The sequence below is a fragment of the Schistocerca nitens genome, chromosome 4 (assembly GCF_023898315.1).
Source record: "Schistocerca nitens isolate TAMUIC-IGC-003100 chromosome 4, iqSchNite1.1, whole genome shotgun sequence".
Classification (NCBI taxonomy): Eukaryota; Metazoa; Arthropoda; class Insecta; order Orthoptera; family Acrididae; genus Schistocerca; species Schistocerca nitens.
Genome location: NC_064617.1, coordinates 897,543,911 through 897,569,088, shown reverse-complemented (window position 1 = coordinate 897,569,088; position 25,178 = coordinate 897,543,911). Strand labels below are relative to the sequence as shown.

The 25,178-nt window shown below is 43.2% G+C and overlaps 1 non-coding gene across 1 annotated transcript; it reads left to right on the top strand.

Annotated features, from left to right (window-relative positions):
• The first annotated feature begins 22,779 nt into the window (after positions 1–22,779).
• Positions 22,780–22,854, top strand: Trnat-ugu (transfer RNA threonine (anticodon UGU)). Its single transcript has one exon. It is a non-coding gene; the product is annotated as a tRNA-Thr (tRNA).
• Positions 22,855–25,178: the final 2,324 nt, after the last annotated feature.

Sequence of the window (25,178 nt, the reverse complement as noted above, 5' to 3'; positions counted from 1 at the left end):
GAGAAACTTAACATCAGAACTGGTGATACGAAATAGATGAAGTAGGGAATTCTGCTACCTTGGCGGACGGAGCAAGCAGGACAAAATGGTTCAAATGGCTCTGAGCTCTATGGGACTCAACATCTTAGGTCATAAGTCCCCTAGAACTTAGTACTACTTAAACCTAACTAACCTAAGGACATCACACACACCCATGCCCGAGGCAGGATTCGAACCTGCAACCGTAGCAGCCCCGCGGTTCCGGACTGCAGCGCCAGAACCGCACGGCCACCGCGGCCGGCCAAGCAGGACATAAGAAGCAGATTAGCACTGGCAAAAAGAGCATTCTTGGCCAAGAAGAGCCTACTAATCTGAAATATGAGCCTCAATTTGAGGGAGAAATTTCTGAGAATGTACGTTTGGAACACAGCACTGTATGGTAATGAAACGTGGAGCGTGGGAGGAACCGGAACAAAACAGAATCGAAGCATGTGAAATGTGGTGCAAAAGAAAATTGAAAATCATGGACTGAGAGGGTAAGGAATGAGGAGGTTCCCCATAGAAACGAATACATGGAAAATACTGACAAGAAGAAAGGACATGATGATAGTACATCTATCAAGACATCAGGGAATAACTTCCATTGCACTAAAGGGAGCTGTAGAGGATAAAATCTGTAGAGGGAGACGGAGCTTGAAATACAACCAGCTAATAACTGAGAACACAGGTTGTAACTGATGCTCCGAGATGAAGAGGTTGTCACAGAATAAAATTTGTGACAGGTAGCGTCAAACTACTCGAAGACTGATGACTCAGAAAAAATTGCAGATTGACGGGAACTGCGAATCGGTACCAAATGCAATCGTAAATTTTGCGGGTGTTTGATAATGTAGGATCTAGAATATTTTCACAATAATTGTTCTTTCATTTACTTTTACTGTTACATAGATCTTCAAATTTTATTAAATGCTTAGTACTTCTGCAATTTAGCACCACTTTGTTCACACTACTACAGTCCTATTTTCGGTTATTTTTACCTCACACGCCCTGCCTCCAGTGCCGAAGGTAGCTAGAAGTAAATTATTAGTTATGAGTTTCATCTTTTCAACATATCTGCCTTATTATGTACCATGAAATCACTTCGTAAAATTTGATTACATAAACATTTCATTATTGTTAATGGTTTTCTATAGGAGTTTTTCATGTGAAGTTGATATGACACATGTATATTTGTGAAAATATTGTTAGATATTCGGCAACATGAAAGGCGGATAAAAAACCGCATTCATTCACGACGTCGTGACAAGAACCAAGAACTGTACCCAGGTAGTCCTGCCCCCCTGGAAGAACTGTTACGACCCTCCTCGCACTCCCCCTCCCCCCCCCCCCCACAACCACTTTTAACCAGCCCTCATAACTACATTTTTGCAGTTTTTCGACGCTCAGATACGAGCATACGATCGACATGTCCATATGGGCAAGACTGGCAAGCACAGACAAAGCAACTTTCCAATGAAATTTGACACAACTAATACTTGGGTAACATGTTTTGAACAATGCTTAGCAGAGAAACTTAAAACTTTCGATTCTTAAGCGTATTTCAGAATTTCATTGGCGCTGTAATAAGTAGCAATAGCTTATGTAAAAGTAAAGCCTTCTTACACCTGATGACCATTGTAGATGAGCCAAGGTAGCCCCTGAGGGCCGGCAACCCATATTACACCACAGAGGACGAGGTTGTCTATTTCCAAGGCGTACAAGAAGCACCATGGTAAACACTGGCTATTTACATACAAGATAATGGAAACAGACATTCCGTTCATTACTTCCTACAGGGGGAGCTCGAGCCACGGCCTGCTGGAAGTATCGCTACGCCAAAACCTGTTTGGCTGGAGACAGCTATTTAGGGGCTAGAACCAGCCCTGAAGTTCACTCCGGATGACGACCTCGTGTACTTCGACCGCGTAAGATTACGTCTTCGTCTCTGAATTGGACTCTTACTAGTGTGTGTGTTTTAACACGAACCTTTGTGGCAAATTAGATGTGAACTTTTGTTTGCCTCAATTAGGAGTCTTTTACTGGCATCGTTATTGTTACCTTTTTGTTTGTTGTGCAGTCATCAACCTTGTGAACTTACCTCAATAAAAGTTCTGTTTGTGAAAAATTGCGAATTGTCAGTCACAGCAATGACCAATGGCAGAACATGTGTTCGTTTTTACGCCAGTAGGCCTATGCCACTTACGGGTTGATGAGCAGGGTATAGCTGCAGAAGTAGGGAAAATATTGAAAGTTCCGGTCAAATAGTATACTTGTTGCAGCAATTGTTCGCCAACCTATGAGAAGAACGGTAGCGAAGAAGTTTCAACTCCATGATTTAGCTTTGTAGGCCGCAGATGTGAAAACCATGCATACTTTGTCACATGTGGGAAGAAAGCAGCAAACGTCTGTTCGGCAGTAGTCGTTTATTTATCATGCTACTTTGACGAAAAGTCACTAACAGGAAGCCTATACACCCGCGGGCCGAGGCCAAGGTTTCTCATATACAGGAAATAAGAACGGGTTGGGTGGGAGAATTCACATACCTCTCCGGTTACTTCTTAAACTGTCTATTTTTTTGTATTTTTTTGCGTCACCTCTGTGCCTGCGCCCGTGGAGAAGGCAGGTCTGCCACGCCATTCGTACAATCTGGGCACGTCCTGATGCGCAGACAACTCCACGTCTGCTTGCCTCTCAGCCGACTGTCTTTGAGCAATCCCGAGTAATCTCTCAGCTTTGCTCTCTCAGCTTCCAGCAAGGGATGAGAGACATAGAGAGAGAGAGACACGCTGACCTGTCTGGCCACAGCAACCTCACAGACATCCGGGCAGAGGCGGTTTGCTGGTGGCCGCGTTGCCCGCAGTGCTATTTCTGCACAGTTTCTGTTTGCAGGGCAGGCGCTGCCACCAGCCGCAGCAGGCACGTCCCATTTAACGCTATTCCACGTCGGAGAACAGCGGGACCGCCTGACGTGCTGTTAACACAGGCGGAACAGCACTGCCGCACGTCTGTACACGGCTCGAAGCCGGCGTTTCTCGGAGGTGCGAAGGGCACCTCTGCCTAAGGCAGGTAGGAGTCTGAGGTAACGCCACGGACCTCCTCCACTCTCCCAGCATCAGCGGCACGGTTGCTAACTGCTGAAAAATTCAGCAGACACCGGCACCGAAGCACGCACTTCACCAACAGCGTAAAACACAACCCTGCAGAACTCCTCTGCTGTTCTTTTTTCCCTGTCTGTGAAAGCAAAGAAGGACTCTTACCTGTCACAGTGAAACGTACGTTACACAAGCTCCTAAGGGCTCTGGCGGAGGTTGTTGCAATAGTGCTACACCGGCGAATGTTTTCTGCCTGTCTCTGAAAAATAAATGCGCAGCCTCGAATGCGAAGCTCAAAATGTTGAGTTGCAAGAGTTTCTCCAGGCAGTACACCGCGTAATACTTGCCTTTCAGCAGCCGTATCGCAGCTGAAGAATGACCGACGAGAATATTTTCAGGATAGTAAAATTGCAACCCTGAAGTTCGAGGATGTTTAGACAATGAACGCTGCAGACTGCAAAACTCTTATTCGAAATTTTTGTACTGTGTTAAATTTCTTGAATAATTTTTTCTTTTTCTTTTTTTTGGATGGGTAACATCTTGAGCGAAAAATATGTTTTCTTTCCACCCTGAATAAAAAAACAAGGGGAATTTCTGTTTGCTCAATGCTCAGCCCAAACAAAAACAAAATTATTTATAAGCATGTAAGGTGGCTATAATTTCACACCTTACAAGAACTCATTCACATAGTTTGCAGTGATCTACAAACACAATTAGGTATCATGTGATAGGTTGTACATCGTATATATGAATATATAAAGCATACTGAGATTGCCACATACGCCTTGTAAATAATTGTTAATGCTTATTGGATGAAAGGTGACGGAGTGTCTTTATTATCATGCTAGTAGAGGTTGGAACGACAGTGGAAATGAAACGGCAGACGGAACTCAAGCCCTGGGTGGAAGGCCCACACAGGTGTGTTGGTCCTGCTTAAACACAGGAAGTAGCAAGACGGACGTTGAGAAAACTGAACGCTGGGGCACTATAGAGTCGAGACCGACCGCTGGTGTAGTAGGGCCGGAAGGATAACAGGATAATTCTTCCTAACTTTGCAAATCTTGGACGCAGGTGAGAGGAACGAAGAAGCGGCACCTCGGGAACCACGCAGGCTGGATTATTTCCAAGGATTTTTACTCAGAAGCATACCATTGTACAAGTATGTGTTTTTCCTCGCAAACTTTCCGCGTTGGACGACAAAAGACTAAAATTTGGTTTGTTGGCGACCAGAAGAATCTGTAGAGAGGAAGAATATTCTGTGATTTCTAGAATATGATTCGTTTTCGGAATTACGATGGTGGGGTGCCGAGGCTTGCTGGGAAGAAGACGGTATTAGAATATATTAGTCAGAGGACCGCCTTCTGCCGTCCTAGTGTTTGAAAGAGTTTATTTGTGGCTGGAGTTCTTCCATCATTGCAGATGAGTACGAGAACCACCACTTCGACGCACCTGACGCAGTACATACGGTGATATCGCGAATTGCTTCAACTTATTAGGGCTATAAAAGCTAAAAAGCTGTGATCACATTAGTTTATTTTCACTGAGTCTGATTGAAAGTCGTGTCTTGTAGTGTTTGGTACATTGATCATGTCAGTCATTTCGCGTTATTGATATTGATCGCGCAGTCATAATATGGGGCAGAGTTGGGCAATTTGATTAGTATTTTTACTTATGAAATGTAAACTTTGTAATATAAAGGTTTTTTAATCTACGATTAATATATAAGCAGGAACAACGTTTATCATTTAGTAGTATTAGTTGCATTAATCATTCATTTATGTTTACGTTGTAATTTATATGTTAAAGTCCATTAATTATTATTGGACGTTATTGGCTCTGAGCACTATGGGACTCAACATCTTAGGTCATAAGTCCCCTAGAACTTAGAACTACTTAAACCTAACTAACCTAAGGACATCACACACACCCATGCCCGAGGCAGGATTCGAACCTGCGACCGTAGCAGTCCCGCGGTTCCGGACTGCAGCGCCAGAACCGCTAGACCACCGCGGCCGGCAGTCCATTAAGAAAATGGTTCTGAGCACTATGGGACTTAACAGCTATGGTCATCAGTCCCCTAGAACTTAGAACTACTTAAACCTAACTAACCTAAGGACATCACACAACACCCAGTCATCACGAGGCAGAGAAAAATCCCCGACCCCGCCGGGAATCGAACCCGGGAACCCGGGCGCGGGAAGCGAGAACGCTACCGCACGACCACGAGCTGCGGACAAGGTCCATTAAGAGATCCTAAGATCTGCTTCAGGGGGTTGTCAGTCAGGGCCAAATCTTCATTTAGCGTTTGTTATTTTCCGTTGCGCACATTCATTTTTACACCCGCGTGCAGTAGCATCATGGAAGCAAACACGAACATAAAGAGTGAGCTCCAACTAATGATGAATATTACATTTCTTGCCATAGTCTACGTCTGCCTCTACACTCATAATCTACAAAACACTGTGAAATGCATGGCAGAGCGTATTTCCCATTCCACCGCATGTTAGGATTTCTTCCCGTTCCAATTTGTGTATCGAACATGGGAAATAGGAGTGCTTACATTCCTCTACGTGCACTGTACCTAGTCTTATGTTATTTTCACGGTCTCTACGACACCAACACGTAAGAGGCAATAGTACACACCTGGCTCCCTCGGTACTGGTCCTTGAAATTTTGTGAGCTCGGCATTTTCTTCATTTCCTGGAGACTCATAATTCAGACAAGTTCCTACCTAATACAAAAATTCTCTAAGGAAATCTGTGATCACATCGGCACTAAATGCTCTTGTCTTGATCGCCAAAATCCGTTTACTTATCATCTCATGGTGCTTTTCAAGATACTCCCATGATCAGATCTTTGTAAGTCGATGCAGAGGATCTTGTCGCTTCCTACTATTATTTATTTATTTATTTGCTATTTTCTTTTAATCTCTTATCCAGATACAAGAACGGACCAACCGTAGCACATCAATTGGTACAATAGCACTTAATTTTAAATGCATTAGTATCCCTAAGGATTATGGCGTTTAAGAGGGAAAAATGTACATAACATATCTACATAAAAAAGAAAATAATTTTTAAAAGTGAAAAAAGTTGTCTGCATACTCCATTCGGCCACGTTGCGATGTACACTGCTGGCCATTAAAATTGGTACACCACGAAGATGACGTGCTACAGACGCGAAATTTTACCGACTGGAAGAAGATGCTGTGATATGCAAATGATTAGCTTTTCAGAGCATTCACACAAGGTTGGCGCCGGTGACGACACCTACAACGTGCTGACATGAGGAGAGTTTCGAACCGATTTCTCATACAAAAACAGCAGTTGACCGGCGTTGCCTGGTGAAACGTTGTTGTGATGCCTCGTGTAAGGAGGAGAAATGCGTACCATCACGTTTCCGACCTTGATAAAGATCGCATTGTAGCCTATCGCGATTGCGGTTTATCGTATCTCGACATTGCTGCTCGCGTTGGTCGAGATACAACGACTGTTAGCAGAATATGGAATCAGTGGGTTCAGGAGGCTAATGCGGGTCGCCGTGCTGGATCCCAACGGCCTCCTATCACTAGCAGTCGAGATGACAGGCATCTTATCCGCATGGCTGTAACGCATCGTGCAGCCACGTCTCGATCCATGAGTCAGCAGATGGGGACGTTTGCAAGACAACAACCATCTGCACGAACAGTTCGACGACGTTTGCAGCAGCATGGACTATCATCTCCGAGACCATGCCTGCGGTTACCCTTGACGCTGCAACACAGACAGGAGCGCCTGCGATGGTGTACTCAACGACGAACCTGGGTGCACGAATGGCAAAACGTCATTTTTTCGGATGAATCCAGGGTCTGTTTACAGCATCATGATGGTCGCATCCGTGTTTGGCGACATCGCGGTGAACGCACATTGGAGCGTGTATTCGTCATCGCCGTACTGGCTTATCACCCGGCGTGATGGTATGGGGTGCCACTGGTTACACGTCTCGGTCACCTCTTGTTCACATTGACGGCACTTTGAACAGTGAACGTTACATTTCAGATGTGTTACGACCCGTGGCTCTACCCTTCATTCGATCCCTGCGAAACCGTACATTTCAGCAGGATAATGCACGACCGCATGTTGCAGGTCCTGTACGGGCCTTTCTGGATACAGAAAATGTTCGACTGCTGCCCTGGCCGGCACATTCTCGAGATCTCTCACCAACTGAAAACGTCTGGTCGATGGTGGCTGAGCAATTGGCTCATCACAATACGCCAGTCACTACTCTTGATGAACTGTGGTATCGTGTTGAAGCTGCATGGGCAGCTGTACCTGTACACGCCATCCAAGCTCCGTTTGACTCAATCCCCAGATGAATCAGCGCCGTTATTACGGCCAAATTTGGTTGTTCTGGGTGCTGATTTCTCAGGATCTATGCACCCAAATTGAGGGAAAATGTAATTACATGTCAGTTCTAGCATAATATTATTGTCCAATTAATACCCATTTATCATCTGCATTTCTTCTTGGTGTAGCAATTTTAATGGCCAGTTGTGTATGTTGTTCTGGTAGTCAGAACGCACACTGTTACACTACGCGGCATTGCTGGATCAGAAATTTTGTAAGTTGTAATTTCGGTCTACTCTACTATACAACACTACACTACGCAGCACTACACCACACTATCAAACGCAAGATAGATTTCTCCTTTGTCTGCATAGTTAGCCCCTGGCTCGATGAGGAACAACTCAGGGTACACAGGCGCTATGCTGGTCTGCCACCTGGGTTGCAGAGATTGTGAGACGGCTGTCAGAGTCTCAGGAAATCCTTCTCGGTCCTCACTGCCTCCGGAAGGTGGTCGCAGAAGCATATTCCGCCGTCTCATGACGTATGGCCTCCTCTTGCTTATCTCTCAGTGTTGCAGCTCATAAGCTGATATTTTACCTGCCAGCGAGTTCAGTTTATGCCCCAGTTCTTCATTCCTTGTTGTGTTATTGACTGTCGCATTGCGAAAGACGTTCCTATCCTGGCTCTGAGCACTATGGGACTTAACATCTATGGTAATCAGTCCCCTAGAACTTAGAACTACTTAAACCTAAGTAACCTAAGGACATCACACAACACCCAGTCATCACGAGGCGAGAAAATCCCTGACCCCGCCGGGAATCGAACCCGGGAACCCGGGCGCGGGAAGCGAGAACGCTACAGCACGACCACGAGCTGCGGACTCCTATCTCGGTCTGTAACATATTATCTAATGGCACATTCCCAAACGAAGTGGACTGGTGTACCGATTCACTGGCGTATTAAGTGCGTTGTCGTTTTTTCAGTAAGTAGCTGGGATACAGACCATGTCCCGACAGGTAATATATAGCTCCCTTAGACAGAAGAACTCAGTTCTTAGATATGGCATTCTTTTTAGGGATCAAATGCACAAACTATAAATACAGTTTTCAAACTCCAGAAAAGAGCCATAAGAATAATAACCGAAAATACTACTCGAGCTCATTGCAAATATCTGTTCAAAACGCTGGGGATTTTAACTGCTCCATTTGAATACATTTATCAGTCAGTTATACACATGAAAAATAACTTTGGTAATTACTGCACCAACAACTCTGTCCATGACGATGCCACAAGAGATAGACTCAACTTACATTTACCAAGAAAAAATAAACATAAAACTCAAAACAGCATTTTCTACCAAGGAATAAATCTGTTCGATAAATTACCAAAGACGGCCGGTGTGGCCGAGGTGTTCTAGGCGCGCCAGTCTGGAACCGCGAGACCGCTACGGTCGCACGTTCAAATCCTGCCTCCGGCATGGATGTGTGTGATGTCCTTAGGTTAGTTAGGTTTAAGTAGTTCTAACTTCTAGAGGACTGATGACCTCAGACGTTAAGTCCCATAGTGCTCAGACCCATCTGAACCATTTGAAATTACGAAAAGAGATTAAAGAAATTGCAAAAACACACTTATTTAAAAAGGCAGCTAAAAAGTACCTGTTACGCAATACATTTTATACATTGGAAGATTACTTAGCTAAAACAGAGTAGCGGTTTGATAAAAAAATGCTATACAAAAAAATAATAAGACCAATAATGATTATAAAATATCCAACATCCCACATAACACCTTCACTTTATGTTTTTTTCCTTCTTTTTTCCTTTCTAGAAAAACTTACCCATAAGCTATGCGTAGCACAATACTAACACCTCTTCCTCTTTCTGAGCTCAACAAAAAATGGTTCAAATGGCTCTGAGCACTATGCGACTTAACTTCTGAGGTCATCAGTCGCCTAGGACTTAGAACTAATGAAACCTAACTAACCTAAGGACATCACACACATCCATGCCCGAGGCAGGATTCGAACCTGCGACCGTAGCGGTCGCTCGGCTCCAGACTGTAGCGCCCAGAACCGCACGGCCACTCCGGCCGGCTCTGAGTTCAACATCTCACTCATTATGGAGGGATGCTGACTCAGTTCTTCAGGATAGCAAATGGGAAGTTTCGGTACAGAAAATGGCCCAGAGATCACCAGTGTGTGTGTTTGTGTGTGTGTGTGTGTGTGTGTGTGTGTGTGTGTGTGTGTGTAGTGAGTGAAGTGTTATGAAACAATGTGTGTATAGTGTGTGCAGTGGCTGATAGTGAGATATGATTGAACAGTGTGGCATTACATTATTTAATAAGTTATTTGTAAAAGAAGTATTGTATACGACGAGTAAACCTAATGATTGTCTGTAACTAGAAGTCTGTAAATATATTTGTATACGAATTATCTTATTTTAAATTGCTCTAAATTTGTAAATACGTTGACATGTCCTATATCCTTGTAAGAACAGATCTACGGATGAGTAAAGCTACTACTACTAGTATTACTACTACTAGAAATTTCTGACACTGTTGATTTTTCTTTTACGTTGGGAAGGAACTAGCAAGTTGTCCTCCGTGTTTTTGACCTATCCCAGATTGCTTGCCATTACCCATCAATGCAAGCCATTATTTCATTATTCGATGTGGATCTTGTGCCCAGTATCTCCTTCCTCTTATCATGTTAGCCCATTTTGAGCCAATGTTGTGCACATCTTTCTCTTACTGCTAGGTCTAGAGGTAGGTAACCTACTATAACTGAGACGTTTCGCGAATCGACAGGTCGCGCCACGCACCCCACAGGCTTATCTTTGAAGCCCGAGCCGCGCGGCTTCCGAAGCCGCGAGGCAGAGACTGGGTTATCGGGCAGTCGATTTTAGCGATAGCGATGACTGAGGTCGCGGTGAGGCGCGGAAAGCTTCAGTCTTTGAGTTCCGCGTGTGTGCTGGCCGTGGGGCCACGTGTTGCTAATCCTCGGTTCGTTGCCGATTTGTCTCCTGAACACACTGGGCGTGTTTGCGAGGAGAACGAGGTAACCCAGCGGATCGAAGCGGGTACACACCGAGGGGAGCAAGCGGGAGGAAGCCGTTTGCTGCACCACCCGACCTTTGGACGACACCGGGAGCTATACGTCAGCTGCCTTCTCTAAAGATCTTCCTGGCTAGGACGTATGTGATTTCTGATATTTCTCGGTGCTAAACTGAACCGAGCAAGCGTCATTTGTGAGCGGTGATTGCGTCTCATTGTTTGGTTTTAATTAGTGTCCCAGGTGCAGTAGGAGACTCTGTTTTATTTTCTACTCTGTGACTTGACGTGTCGAAGTGCGTTGCCTTCCGGTCCGAGCTTCAGCTCAGCCTCCTGGTTTAGAACTGCACTGGGCGATGGCCGCCCACGATCGCCGCGCGGGGTAGCCGAGCGGTCAGGGGCGCCTTGCCACGGTTCGCGCGGCTACCGCCGTCGGAAGTTGAGTCCTCCCTTGGGCATGGGTGTGTCTGTTGTCCTTAGCGTAAGTTAATTTAAGTTAGATTAAGTAGTGCGTAAGCCTAGGTACCGATGAAAAAAATGGTTCAAATGACTCTGAGTACTATGAGGTCATCAGTCCCCTAGAACTTAGAACTACTTAAACCTAACTAAGCTAAAGACATCACACACATCCATGCCAGAGGCAGGATTCGAACCTGCAGCCGTAGCAGTCGCGCGGTTCCGGACTGAACCGAGGTACCGATGACCTTAGCAGTTTGGTCCCATAGGAACTGACCACAAATTTCCAAAGTTTCCGCCCACGATTTGTCTCAGTATTTGAATGCAACGGCCCACGTTACCGCTCGCACCGCTTCTAACCGCCTTCCGGTGGGCCACACTTGTGACACATTTGCCATGAAGTGTGGTTCTGTGCCTTGTGCTTTTTAATGAATTATAGTCGAGTACTTGTTATGGTTCCTGGACTGACATATGTCTTCAAATTCAAAGTAATTTGGTGTACCATTAATTACTGCCTCCCACCTTAAAAGATGCTCGTAGAAATCAGAGCAAGTTCTCTAGCATCCCATGAACAGTATCTATGCTAGCGAGTTTTTTCTACGTAGCGATATATGGATTCGTTTAGGCGTCGCGCAAAAGACGTAGTATTTGAATTTCATTAACGGTTGGAATTTTACCGTATTCCGGGGTTGCAGGGTCCAACCGACCAAGGTCCTTTCCAACCTTCTAAATTTGTTACCTCAGTTGCAGGGCTGCTAATTAGACATTATGTTGTGTTGTCAGAAGAGCCAACACCGTGTTACTAGTGGAGGCCGAAATACACGCGTTTTAGCTGACGCAGGCTAGCGTGAGGAGGGAAGAACTATACTGACGTGAGGTCTGGAACATGACAAGGAATTAGAATTCAGAAAGCGGACGTAATTAGTTTGATAGCTTTAATCCATTAATGATGAATGTCGCTCTTGACGGTACATGATGAACAATATCAATATCAATAGTAACTGAATATGGCGCCTTGCTAGGTCGTAGCAAATGACGTAGCTGAAGGCTATGCTAAACTGTCGTCTCTGCAAATGAGAGCGTATGTAGGCAGTGAACCATCGCTAGCAAAGTCGGTCGTAAAACTGGGCGAGTGCTAGGGAGTGTCTCTAGACCGCCGGCCGCGGTGCTCTAGCGGTTCTAGGCGCTCAGTCCGGAACCGCGCGACTGCTACGGTGGCAGGTTCGAATCCTGCCTCGGGCATGGATGTGTGTGATGTCCTTAGGTTAGTTAGGTTTAAGTAGTTCTAAGTTCTAGGGGACTGATGACCACAGATGTTAAGTCCCATAGTGGTCAGAGCCATTTGAACCATTTGTCTGTAGACCTGCCGTGTGGCGGCGCTCGGTCTGCAATCACTGATAGTGGCGACACGCGGGTCCGACTTATTCTAACGGACCGCGGCAGATTTAAAGGCTACCACCTAGCAAGTGTGGTGTCTGGCGGTGACACCACACATTACTTTAAGTGTAGTGCTATTTTTATTTATTGATTTATTATTATTATTATGTGCGGTTGGACCCATACGGATCACGCAAAGCTTTTCCGATTCAATTTTTTAATTCTCCAAACTTCTCTCATTCTTTCCCCATGAATTCTCTTTCTTTCCTCTGTCCATTTTGTCCCCTGTCTCTTGCAAACTTCATTCTCGGGTTGTACTTTCCAACTATTGATTTTTTGCCTGTATACACTTCTGTTTATAACTTCTGAAGAATTTATTTGTGCATTTGCTAGATCTGTTTTGGTTTCTTGTATCCAGGGTATGGTTTTCAATTTTTCAATGTATATTAAAATTTTGTGGGAGAGTCTGGGTGTTGGGAGTCTGTGGATATGACCGTAAAATTTTAGTCTTCTTTTCCGGATGTCTGCGGCGAGGTTAGATAACTTTTCTGTAGTTTTCCGAGACTGTAACCTGTATCCATCTTCAGTTCTTTTTGGGCCAAGAATCTTTCTGATAATTTTGCGTTCCTCTTTCAGGATGCCTTCCAGGTCGCCTTTTCTATGGAGTGTGAGTGTTTCGCTGGCATATAGTGCTTCGGGCTTGATTACTGTATTGTAGTGTCGTATTTTTGAGTGAATGGAGAGACACTTTTTATTGTAGATGTTGTGGGTTTTCCAGTATGCTCTTTTCAGTTTTTGCAGTCGAACTTTTTGTGCAGTTTTCTCTCCCCCTGTGGGTTCTAGGACCTAGCCTAAGTATTTAAAGAATGGAACTCTCTCAATTTGTCCATATTTTGTAGTCAGTTTTTGAGTTTCAAATTTTGAGCAGATGAATTTGGTTTTTTGGAAGGAAATTTGTAGCCCAACTTTTTCGGCGCATACTTTGAGAATGTCTATCTGTTTAATTGCTGTGGTCTCGTTTTCTGCTAGAATGGCCACGTCATCTGCAAATGCCAAGCATGAAATTTTAATTCCATCTTTAGATCTTCCTAGTTGTATAGGCTTCCAGTAATTTTGATTCTTCAGTTCTTTTTCCCATTCTCGGATGACTTTGTCTAAGACAAGGTTGAAGAGGAGTGGAGACAAGCCGTCACCTTGTCTGACGCCGGTTTTGATCAGGAAGGGCTCTGATATTTCACCCAGGAATTTTATCTTAGAATTTGTGTTTGTGAGCGTTTCTTTGATAAGGTTTAGGGTTTTCGGATCGAGTCCTAGCTCCTCTAGGATAATAAAGAGAGATTGCCTATCGATTGAATCATAAGCCTTTGCGAAATCAACAAAGGAACAAATGATCGGACTGTTTCTGACTGCTTTGTATTTTAGTGTTGTCTTCAAATTGAAAATTTGTTCTGCACAGGATCGGTGAGGGCGATTTATTGATTTATTTATTTATTACTATTATTCTTGGTGGTGTTCAAAGATTGTATAACGCGCGAGTAGTGTCTTGCCACGATTCTGTAACTGGTATGTTAAATCTGTAGTTATCTCGTCAGTCTCTCGATATAATTGCCTTGCGTGTTTTGGTGCTGTCTGACGCAGCCTCCCCTGCCTTCACCTCCCCCTCATATTTCAGCTTGTCTATTTGTTAATTATATAGGTTGGCTGACTTGGGGAAGGAGACCGAACAGCGAGGTCGTCGTTCCCATCAGATTAGGGAAGGATGGGGAAGGATGTCGGCCGAACCCTTTCAAGGAAAGCGTTGAAGCGCTGTGGCCTTTGTTTGAAGCGATTTTGAGAAATTACGGAAAACCTAAATAATGATGGCTGGACGCAGGTTTGAGCCGTCATCCTCTCGAATGCAAGTCCAGTGTGCTAACCACTGCGCCACCTCGCTCCGCTTTAATTGTAATATGTCCTGGTATAGTCACGTATCTCTATTTCGTCTGTTGTAGAATGTGAGAGCTGATATTCTGAGCCGTCCGATTTATTAGCGGCCTGACTTCGGGTCAGTGGCAGCGGGCATAGATGGCCAATTGTCTTGTACCGTCATTGCAACAGTTTTGACAAATATTTTTCATATTTAAATGCTGAATAAATGTTATCATCTTGCCGAACTAATTTTATATTTTAACAAGTAACGAGATTCTACCTTCCTTAAACAGTTTATTTAAATGATTTTCATGTGTCATTTTTAAGTAAATGTTTTTATTAATAATTTCAAACCTATTTCATGCTTTCATCAGAAGTGCGTTGGTACCTTTTCAAATGAACTGGCTTATACAGTTGGTTAATTTTTTATGCGTCAATTTTGAGTAAATGTTGTAACAATTTCAATTGGCCTTCATATCTTGTGTATTAATCTGTTTTGCCGTACGCCATTCGCTATTAATAAATTTTGTTCGCAGAAACTTCTAAGTGTCTCGAGTGACTTTCAATCCCACCTTTCTCGAGACCTTCCACATGCAAGCAGCGGTGCGTGCAGTCTATCGTTGCAGCACCAAGTACGCCTCAGTTCGTATTATTCTATAGGCGCCTGTCAGGCACATTCCTCCGTGCGCACCGTAGAGCCTTTACTGTCCTTACATTTCTGCCTCTATGAGCCCAAACACTCAACCTATAGGCTATAACAGCAATTAAGGTTGCGGTGTGGTACGTTCTTATTGAACTTAGTAACAGCTGAAAACATCTTTGGCCGATTGTTGTTATTTTGCTTAGGATTTTAATGCCTCTCTGGCAAACGATTTCTGCATGTGCATGGAATTTTTGCTTTTCGTCAGTGTTTATACCAGTGTACGTAATACACGACGTTCGTTCAGTAATTAAAGGGACAAATTGGTCTGGAGAAAAAAGCGTTTATTTTTTACAAAGAAATACTTTTTCTACTTTCAAGCATAATCACCTTCAACATTTATGCACTTGTTACAACGGACTTCAAGTTTTTTCATTCCGGCTGCGAAGAACTCTTTATCTTGATGTTTCAGCCAATTTCCCACAAACTGTTTCACGTCCTCATTATTCTGGTACCTCTTCCCACGTAATGCCTCCTTCGAAGCAGAAAAAATAAATAAATAACTAAATAAATAAAAAATTGAAATCAGGAAATCACTAGGTGCTAAATCAGGACTGTAAGGGGGATGAGGCAGTACTTCCCAGGCCATTATGTCGATGGTTTCACTGGGTAGTTGAGCAATATGTGGACGTGCTTTGTCTTGTTGGAGAATCACCTCTCTCCTCTGGGATCCACGACGTCTCTCACTCATGGCTGGCTTCACCTTGTTTAAAAGCAAACCCGAGAAGTGTTGGCTGTTCATTGTACGCTGCTCTTCGAGATAATCACAAAAACTGGACCTTCAGCATTCCAAAACACCTTCGACATGACTTTCCCTGCTTATGCTTGGGCTCTGAATTTTTTCTTGACAGGTGAGTTTTTATGCTTCCACTCCATACATTGTCTTTTTGATTCTGGCTCATAATAGTGAACCCAAGTTTCATCACAAGTTAAAATTTCGTTGAGGAAGTGCTCACCTTCTCTTTCATAACGTTCCTTTAGGTCTGTGCACACTCCCAACCTTGTTTCCTCGTGTAGCCGCTTCAACTCCTTTGTGACCCATCTTGCACATGTTTTTCGGTACTTCAGCTTATTACAGATAATGTCATGAACTGTACCAGTACTAACTTCAACCTTATGACGTACCATTTCCACAGTGACGCGGCGGTCGACCCGAATAATGTCATCAATTCGACTTTCAAGTGAGGGGGCTGAAACTGCAACTAGTGGGCCAGTTCGTCAGTCACTGAGTCGCGACCATTTTTGAACTGCTCTACCCACTTTTAAAAATTTTCACGATTCATACAACCTTCAGCATAAACGTTAGACATTCTACAGTATATATACACTGGCTTCTCGCCCTCAGCAAGTAAAAATCGAATAACAGAACGTTGTTGTACTGATGTGGACGTTTCAAGCGGACGCGCCATTTTGAAATGTTTTTTTGAGGCTATAAACAAAACAATGTTGATACATCAGCTGATCAGCGCTCATCCCAGTGATGCCAACTTAAAGCCATAAAAATATCAAACTTGCCGTACTAACAGCTTTTTCCCCAGACTAATTTGTCTCTTTAATTATTGAATGACCCTCGTACTTCCCTTCTTTTCACAGGCTCGTCATTTATTCTGACTGTCGGCTTACTCATTCTTGATAACGTTCCTTCTGGTAACATATAGACTATTTTGTGTGCTGATATCGTTATTTTGTTTTCTACACACCAACTACTTAGTCTTTCTGGAACTGTCCTACTATTTCCCTCTAATTTTGCCCTTGATTTGGCAGACACTATAACTTGCAGACAGTCTGCGTAGACGATGCAGTCTGTAGTGTTTGTTATACTCCGCAGCTGATTCAGTAATGGCTAAATGACAACATCCCAGAACGCTGGCCCACAAACAGAGTCCTGTGGGCGTCCTTTGGGGATGTTTCTCCCAGCTTTCTTTGTGGGATATTCTAATTGCATTTACCAATCTGTACATTGATCTCGTAGGCTGTTGTAGAGATACCTGGGACAGCCCATCTCTTTCAATGTTCTGAAAGGGCAGGCCAAAGTAAATTATGAAACGCCCCAGCTATATCATTACGCCTGCAATATACTTGTTGCCTGATGTATTCAAACTGTCCATTGTATGATTTATCACATCCACTAGGGATTTCCCTTTGCCCTTACTGCAGGGGCTCCTGCCTACTACCTGTCTGTGGGCTATACCACATTCTATAACACCATCAGTGCCCAAACTGATGGTTTTGTGAATGAAACCATCTGCACTGCTTAATATATTTCTTTACCTTCTCCGCCGTTTCGACTACTGCCATCGTCAGATCTGTAATTAAGATTAAAGGAACATAAAGAGCGACACGCTTCTGGTGTACAGAACCAAGCTACAAAAGGCGAAAAATAAAAAAAAAATAAAAATAAAAAATTCGCTCACCAAGTTACACAATACTTTTAGCGAGTGAGTTACGCTGCCACCGATACGAACGCGTGAACTGACAGCAGCGGGTCAATGGCAGCGAGCAACCGACAGCGCGGCGATAACTCGGCGGGCATCAAAGAATTCCCATCAAATATATAAAAAAATTGTATAGTACGTGCTGTTCAGTTCTGTATGATCTGCTGTATTGCGAACTATTCAATGCCCAGCAGGATTTCATCGTTTCAGACTATATGGTTCCGTTTGAAGCCACCAAAGGTTTCCTTATTTGTGGCACACGCACATAGCTACATCTGTTACCACCCTTTACGTCACCAGTAGATACTGTCCTCTAGCGGCTGCAGATTGAACAGCGTCATATGTTTGGAATCTTAGCAGTTAAATGAACAAACGCAGGCGCTATTTTCGTATGCCATGCACCATTGTCTTTTTTGTTTCTGTTCTTTTTTTTCAAATTGTGATTGAATTTCTCTCTATGATGCATGTTTTGCCCATTCTACATCTACATCTACATCTACATGGATACTATACAAATCACATTTAAGTGCCTGGCAAAGGGTTCATCGAACTACCTTCACAATTCTCTATTGCTCCAATCTCGTGTAGCGCTCGGAAAGAAAGCACACCTATATCTTTCCGTACGAGCTCTGATTTCCCTTATTTCATCGTGGTGATCGTTTCTCCCTATGTAGGTCTGTGTCAACAAAATATTTTCGCATTCGGAGGAGAAAGTTGCTGATTGGAATTTCGTGAGAAGATTCCGTCGCAACGAAAAACGCCTTTCTTTTAATGATGTCCTCCCCAAATCCGGTATCATTTCAGTGACACTCTTTCCCATATTTCGCGATAATACGTGCTACCCTTCTTTGAACTTTTTCGATGTACACCGTCAGTCCTGTCTGTTAAGGATCCCATACCGCGCAGCAGTATTCTAAAGGAGGACGGACAAGCGTAGTGTAGGCAATCTCCTTAGTAGATCTGCTACATTTTCTTAGTGTTCTGCCAATAAAACGCAGTCTTTAGTTAGCCTTCCCCACAACATTTTCTATGTGTTCCTTCCAATTTCAGTTTTTCGTTATTGTAATTCCTAGGTATTTAGTTGAATTTACGGCCTTTATATTTGACTGATTTGTCGTGTAACCGAAGTTTAACGAATTCCTTTTAGCACTCACGTGGATGACCTCACACTTTTCAACATTTAGGGTTAACTGCCAATTTCCGCACCATTCAGATATCTTTCCTAATTCGTTTTGCAATTTGATTTGATCTTCTGATGACTTCATTATTCGATAAACGACAGCGTCATTTGCAAACAACTGAAGACGGCTGATTAGACTGTCTCCCAAATCGTTTGCATAGATAAGGAACAGCAAAGGGCCTATAACATTACCTTGGGGAACGGCAGAAATCACTTCTGTTTTACTCGATGACTTTTCCGTCAATTACTACGAACTGTGACCTCATTGACAGGAAGTCACAAATCCAGTCACATAACTGACCTGATATTCCATAAGCACGCAATTTCTTGTAAGCCGCTTGTGTGCTACAGTGTCAAAAGCCTTTTGGAAATCCAGGAATACGGAATCGATCTGATTTCCCTTGTCAATAGCATTCAACACTTCATGCAAATAAACAGCTAGTTGTGTTTCACAAGAACGATGTTTTCTAAACACATGTTGACTGTGTGTCAACAGACCGTTCTCTTCGAGGTAATTCAGAATGTTCGAATACAATATATGTTCCAGGATCCTGCTGCATATCGACGTTAATGATATGGGCCTGTAATTAAGCGGATTACTCCTACTAACTTCCTTTAATATTGGTGTGACCTGTGCTGTCTTCCAGTCTTTGGGTATTGATCTTTCGTCGAGCGAACGGTTGTATATGATTGTTGAGCATACAGCTAATGCATCAGCATACTCTGAAAGGAACCTAACTGGTATACAGTCTTGACCAGAAGACTTGCTTTTATTGAGTGATTTAAGTTGCCTCGCTACTCCAAGGATATTTACTTGTACGTTACTCAAGTTAGCAGCTCTTCTCGACCCTAATTCTGGAATATTTACTTCATCTTCTTTTGTGAAGTCATTTCGGAAATCTATGTTTAGTAACTCTGCTTTGGTAGCACTATCTTCGTTAGTATGTCCATTGCTAGCGCGCAGAGAGGGCATTGATTGTTTCTTGCTGCTAACAGACTTCACATACGACCAGGATCTCTTTGAATTTTCTGTCAGGTTTTGAGGCACTGTTTCGTAGTAGAAACTGTTATAAGCATCGCGCATTGAAGACCGCGCTAAACTGTGGGTTTCTGTAAAAGATCGCCGATCTTGGGGATTTTGGGTCCGTTTAAATTTGGGGTGTTTGTTTCGTTGTTTCTGCAACAGTGTTCTGACCCGTTTTGTGTATGAAGGAGGATCAGCTCCCTCGTTTGTTAATTTATTTGGTACAAATCTCTCAATTTCTGCCGATACTATTTCTCTGAATTCAAGCCACACCTGGTCTACACTTATATCATCAATTAGGAAGGAGTGGAGATTGTCTCTCAGGAAGGCGTCAAGTGAATTTTTATCTACTTTTTTTAATATGTATATTTTTCGTTTATTTTTGGATGATTTGGGTGTTACAATATTCAGTCTCACTAGGACAACCCTGTGTTCACCAATCCCTGTATCCGTTTCGATGTTCGCTATTAACTCAGGATTATTTGTTGCTAAGAGGTCAAGTGGGTTTTCACAACCGTTTGCAATTCGCGTGGGCTCATGAACTAACTGCTCGAAATAATTTTCAGATAATGCGTTTAGCACAATATCTGTTAATGTTTTATGCGTACCTCCGGAATTAAATTTGAATTTTCGCCAACATATCGAGGGTAAATTAAAGTCACCACCAACTATAATCGTATGAGTCGGGTACGTGTTTGAAATAAAATTGAAGTTTTCTTTGAGCCTTTCAGCAACTGTATCATCTGAATTGGGAGGTCGGTAAATGGACCCAATTATTAATTTATTCCGGTTGCCAACAATTTCTAACAAGAGAAACTACTTCTAAAAGCAACAGACACGCCATCACAAACCATGTTTAGGCTATCCTTTCGGAACACAGATTCTTCGCAAAAATTTCGGCTTTGCTTATATCCGGCTCTGGCCAGCTCCCATCAAGTACAGGTACAGCCACACTGGTGCAACCATTCATCAGGTACAGAAAATTATCCAGTTGAAATATATACTCTGAGTATTGCGATAATTAAATTTATGTATTTACTTTCATAATCATTGTGGTGATTCCTTTTGAAACCACTGTGTTTCTTAGGGCACAGTAAGGAGCTGTGACAGGTTGCTGGTTCAAAATGGCTCTGAGCACTATGGGACTCAACTTCTGAGGTCATTAGTCCCCTAGAACTTAGAACTAGTTAAACCTAACTAACCTACGGACATCACAAACATCCATGCCCGAGGCAGGATTCGAACCTGCGACCGTAGCGGTCTTGCGGTTCCAGACTGCAGCGCCTTTAACCGCACGGCCACTTCGGCCGGCCGACAGGTTGCTGTATTTCCCATTTCACACGAGGTTCAAATGGTTCAAATGACTCTGAACACTATGGGACTTAACTTCTAAGGTCATCAGTCCCCTAGAACGTAGAACTACTTAAACCTAACTAACCTAAGGACATCACACACATCCATGCCCGAGGCAGGATTCGAACCTGCGACCGTAGCGGTCGCGCGGTTCCAGACTGTAGCGCCTAGAGCCGCTCGGCCACCCTGGCCGGCTCACACGATGTACTCTCGCAAAATAATGGATGAGGAAATTCTGGGGTGCCTTTTGGAAGGGATTCGTTCTGATTCTGACTCAGAGTGGCAGCAGCAGTGAAAACGGAGATGATGTGTTAGCTGTAGACAGTGCTCTCGATGTTCAAACGAAATAATCTGTATCGTCTTGCATTATTTCAGCGAGTGAGACATACAACGGAAGCAAAGCATCTATCAATAGGCACAATGAAAGAAAGCCACAGAATCAGATGGAAGTGTGCTCTCTGTGAAGTAGCCCTATGTCTAACAGCAGAAAGAAACCTTACTATTAAAAGTAACGGCATTTCATGCAAAGTGGCTCCATTCGAAACCACCTTGAAAGTATTTAATTGACGTATTTAACACTTGTTTTTCACATTGTTCTCTCACAATACATGACTAATAATCTGACAAAAACAATAAAATTAAAAAAAGATAACTTTTAATTTTGCACGTCTAAAAGGGTTAACTGATATTGCCCTTGAATAATTTAAATGACTGAATAGTAGTTAAAGACACAAATGGCCTATATGTGTAGCCTATGGCATTTTAAGAATGTACGTCATACTGTTAAGGTTCTAATTTGCAACTTCGGAGTCATGGATTGCATTTATCGAAGTGACTTTATGATCGTAAAGGCTGTGTGGAAGTTAAGTTTGAGCAATTTTGGTCCCTGTTCAAGGTTTAAAACATTACACGGAAGTGACCATTATTTACTCTTAGAGAGGACCGGATACTCTGTGGAAGATGAGGATTTCGAAATCGTCTGACTAGTATTCCTTTTGTGTTTCTTCTGATTACTCAAATTCTGATTGTGTTTCAGAGTTTCGCAGTTATTTCAAAGTAGCTAAAAGTGGATTATACTAATGCCACAAGGTAGGAGGTCGGCCACAACCTACCACTGATTCTGTGTCATCATTCTGTTTCATATCATCACAAACTCTCATACACAGGTATCTGCATGAGTTCACCGAATCCATTTATGACCCATTGATACATTAGTTACAGAATAATACGTTTTCTGTTTTTCTCAATTCGTGAAGAGCTCAGATTCACGTTTTACATTCTGATATCCGCACACCAGCGACGCGGGTTTCGATGGTTCCAAGAGCACAGGGACTGGACCACCGAGGAATAGGTCGCATGCCCGTCTCGGATGAGATCATATTCTGTCTCAGTAGTGATTGTGGACTTATATATGACGGTAGTATCTGTTCCCGAAAGAACAGTTACCGTGGATGACCATGCAGCTTTACTAGAAATGAAATGATAATTAAATGGACACCCTAGCTGCAAACAGGCGTTGATGTACTTCATCGGGGACATGTTGAAAATGTGTGCCCCATTTAATTATCATTTCATTTCTAGTAAAGCTGCATGGTCATCCACGGTAACTGTTCTTTCGGGAACAGATACTACCGTCATATATAGTTAAAATATGGCTTCCCGGCCATTGACCTTCTTGTGCGAACGCACACGCTATGCCCGAACTCGTACGGGACATGGTAGATTAATCTGCCACGAGTAATGAGTATGATGGGCAAACATCTATTAGGCGCACTACGAATGTAGTGGTGTGGACATGTTGGGAATGTGGATCTCACGGGGAGCGTGCAAGGAATAAGTCCCTGCAGACGCACTATCCTCTGTGCCCGCGGTGGCTCAGATGGATAGAGCGTCTGCCATGTAAGCAGGAGATCCCGGGTTCGAGTCCCGGTCGGGGCACACATTTTCAACATGTCCCCGATGAAGTACATCAACGCCTGTTTGCAGCTAGGGTGTCCATTTAATAATCATTTCATTGTGGACTTACCCTCCGGCAGCGAGAAGTGGGAGCTCGTTATGCACCCAGAAACGCTGTCGAACACGATCGTTTTGCTGGTACAGGTGTAATGATGTGAGGAGCCATAAAAGTTGCGTGGGAGTGCTGACAACTAAATCTTTCGTTACGTTACACTCGAAGATCAGCTTTGCTGTGATACTGTCCTCCATCCCATTGTATATCTTTTCACGGGTGCATTCAACCTAATTTTTACGAATGATAATGGGCGACCGAAGGGGTTCTCTTGTAATGAGCGGATATTAGGCGAATGTACTGGCCTCACTGCTACCCCGACTTAAATCCCATCGAGCACGTCTGGGATGCGTTGGTGATACGATTGAAGCACGTACACTTGCAGTAAGGACTACCTAGCAGTTTACAACCACGCTGGTGGGGGAATGGAAGGCCTTACCACAAAAACCCTTTACGAACCTTGGGACCAGTGTGAGAACAATTTGCAGAGTGTGTATTGCTGTCCGTGGTGATTACAAACCATATTGATCCTCGTATCCCGCCTTTTGCAATGTCCAGGGGACCTGATAAACTGTGGTGACTTCGGTGTAATCATTGTCTTGAATAAAATTATAAAAGCGTAAATTCTGTATGCCTCATTGAGTATTTCTTTCATACACCTTCTGTAATACACTGTAATTTCCTTTCTATGTATGGTCTACGTTTCATAAAGCTATGACTTGGCAATGACATGTCGTGGGAAAGCCGGTCGGTGTGGCCGAGCGGTTCTAAGCGCTTCATTCTGGACCCGCGCGACCGCTACGGTCGCAGGTTCGAATCCTGCTTCGGGCATGGATGTGTGTGATGTCCTTAGGTTAGTTAGGTTTAAGTAGTTCTAAGTTATAGGGGACTGATGACCTCAGATGTTAAGTCTCATAGTGCTCAGAGCCATTTGAACCATTTTTTTTTGTTATGGGAAAGTTATTTCCATCCTTATGTTTTGTAGACTGGTGTACGACAATGAGAACTGCCAGTCACAGGGAAGGACGCATAATATTGGGTTAAAATGAGCGAGTGCGAAAAGGTGGAGGGATACTATAGAAGATTGAAATAGTTAATCAAGAAGTGAATAGACAGAGATTGACTAAATGTCTCTGATTGGGCAGAAACAGGCAGGGTAGCCTATTAGTTTTCTCTTCAATGTAAAGATGAGGAAAGTCACACTTTTGGGCGACAAAGGGAGCTACACAGTACCTCATGGATTATGGGCATATATTTACTAAAAGTCCGCCAAGGTACCACAGGCACATGCGAGAATGGATATATCATCTGGAGTGTGTCAATAGGCAAGATGTTACAAACCAGAGCACGAACATCTTTCGTATTAAAACATAAAACAGCTTAAAGCATACGGGAAGTATGAACAATACAGTATATTATGGAATGATGATATGTGGCTGAGCACGCTGACAGTAATAACATCTGCGAACAGAAAGCCCATGTAGCCGAGACACTGACTGGAGGAAGCCTCAAAACTTCACAACGAACCAGACCAAGGCATAGTAACCAGCTACGATGTCCTATCTAATCTATCGAATACATGATCATCAAGGAAGATTGGATAGAAATATCATAGGCCTTGCCAGACAGTATTTGGGACAGGGGATGGAAACGACGTATTAGAGCTTCTAACAACCCTACCACAACAAAGATCAAAATTTAATGGTTGTGGTGTTGCTCACGCTGCTAAATACTGCATTTTCTGGCAACAACAAAGTTATTATGTGGCAGGTGTCATTAGAGCACAGTTAATAAAGTCACTTCATGTAATAATGAATAAACTAGGCACTCATCTTTTCGTATTTCCCACGCTGGTCTCGTTGTAAAATCATGGCTCAATCGTCGAAAATCTAGGTGGTTATGATTCCAAGCTCGGATGCAAAAAGGTCTAGGTTTTATTGTGCTATATTCAAAAGTTTTGTATATGCGCTACACAAACCATTCTTGAAGATTAAACCTTTCAAAGTTAGCACAATAGTGATGTAAAAAAAATAATCAGCACTCCGAATTTAAGTTACACTTCCTTTTTATTGCTTTTATTGCAATATCACATAACACACAAAATATCACTTCACAATACAAAACATACTTGAAAACATCTTCGTTACTGTTAAAGTTCACATTTTATAACCTGACTACGTTATGCGACTTTCCAACATGACGTCCAAGACTTGACTTTTTCAAGGTCCGACTCTAAAACAACTAATAATCGGTT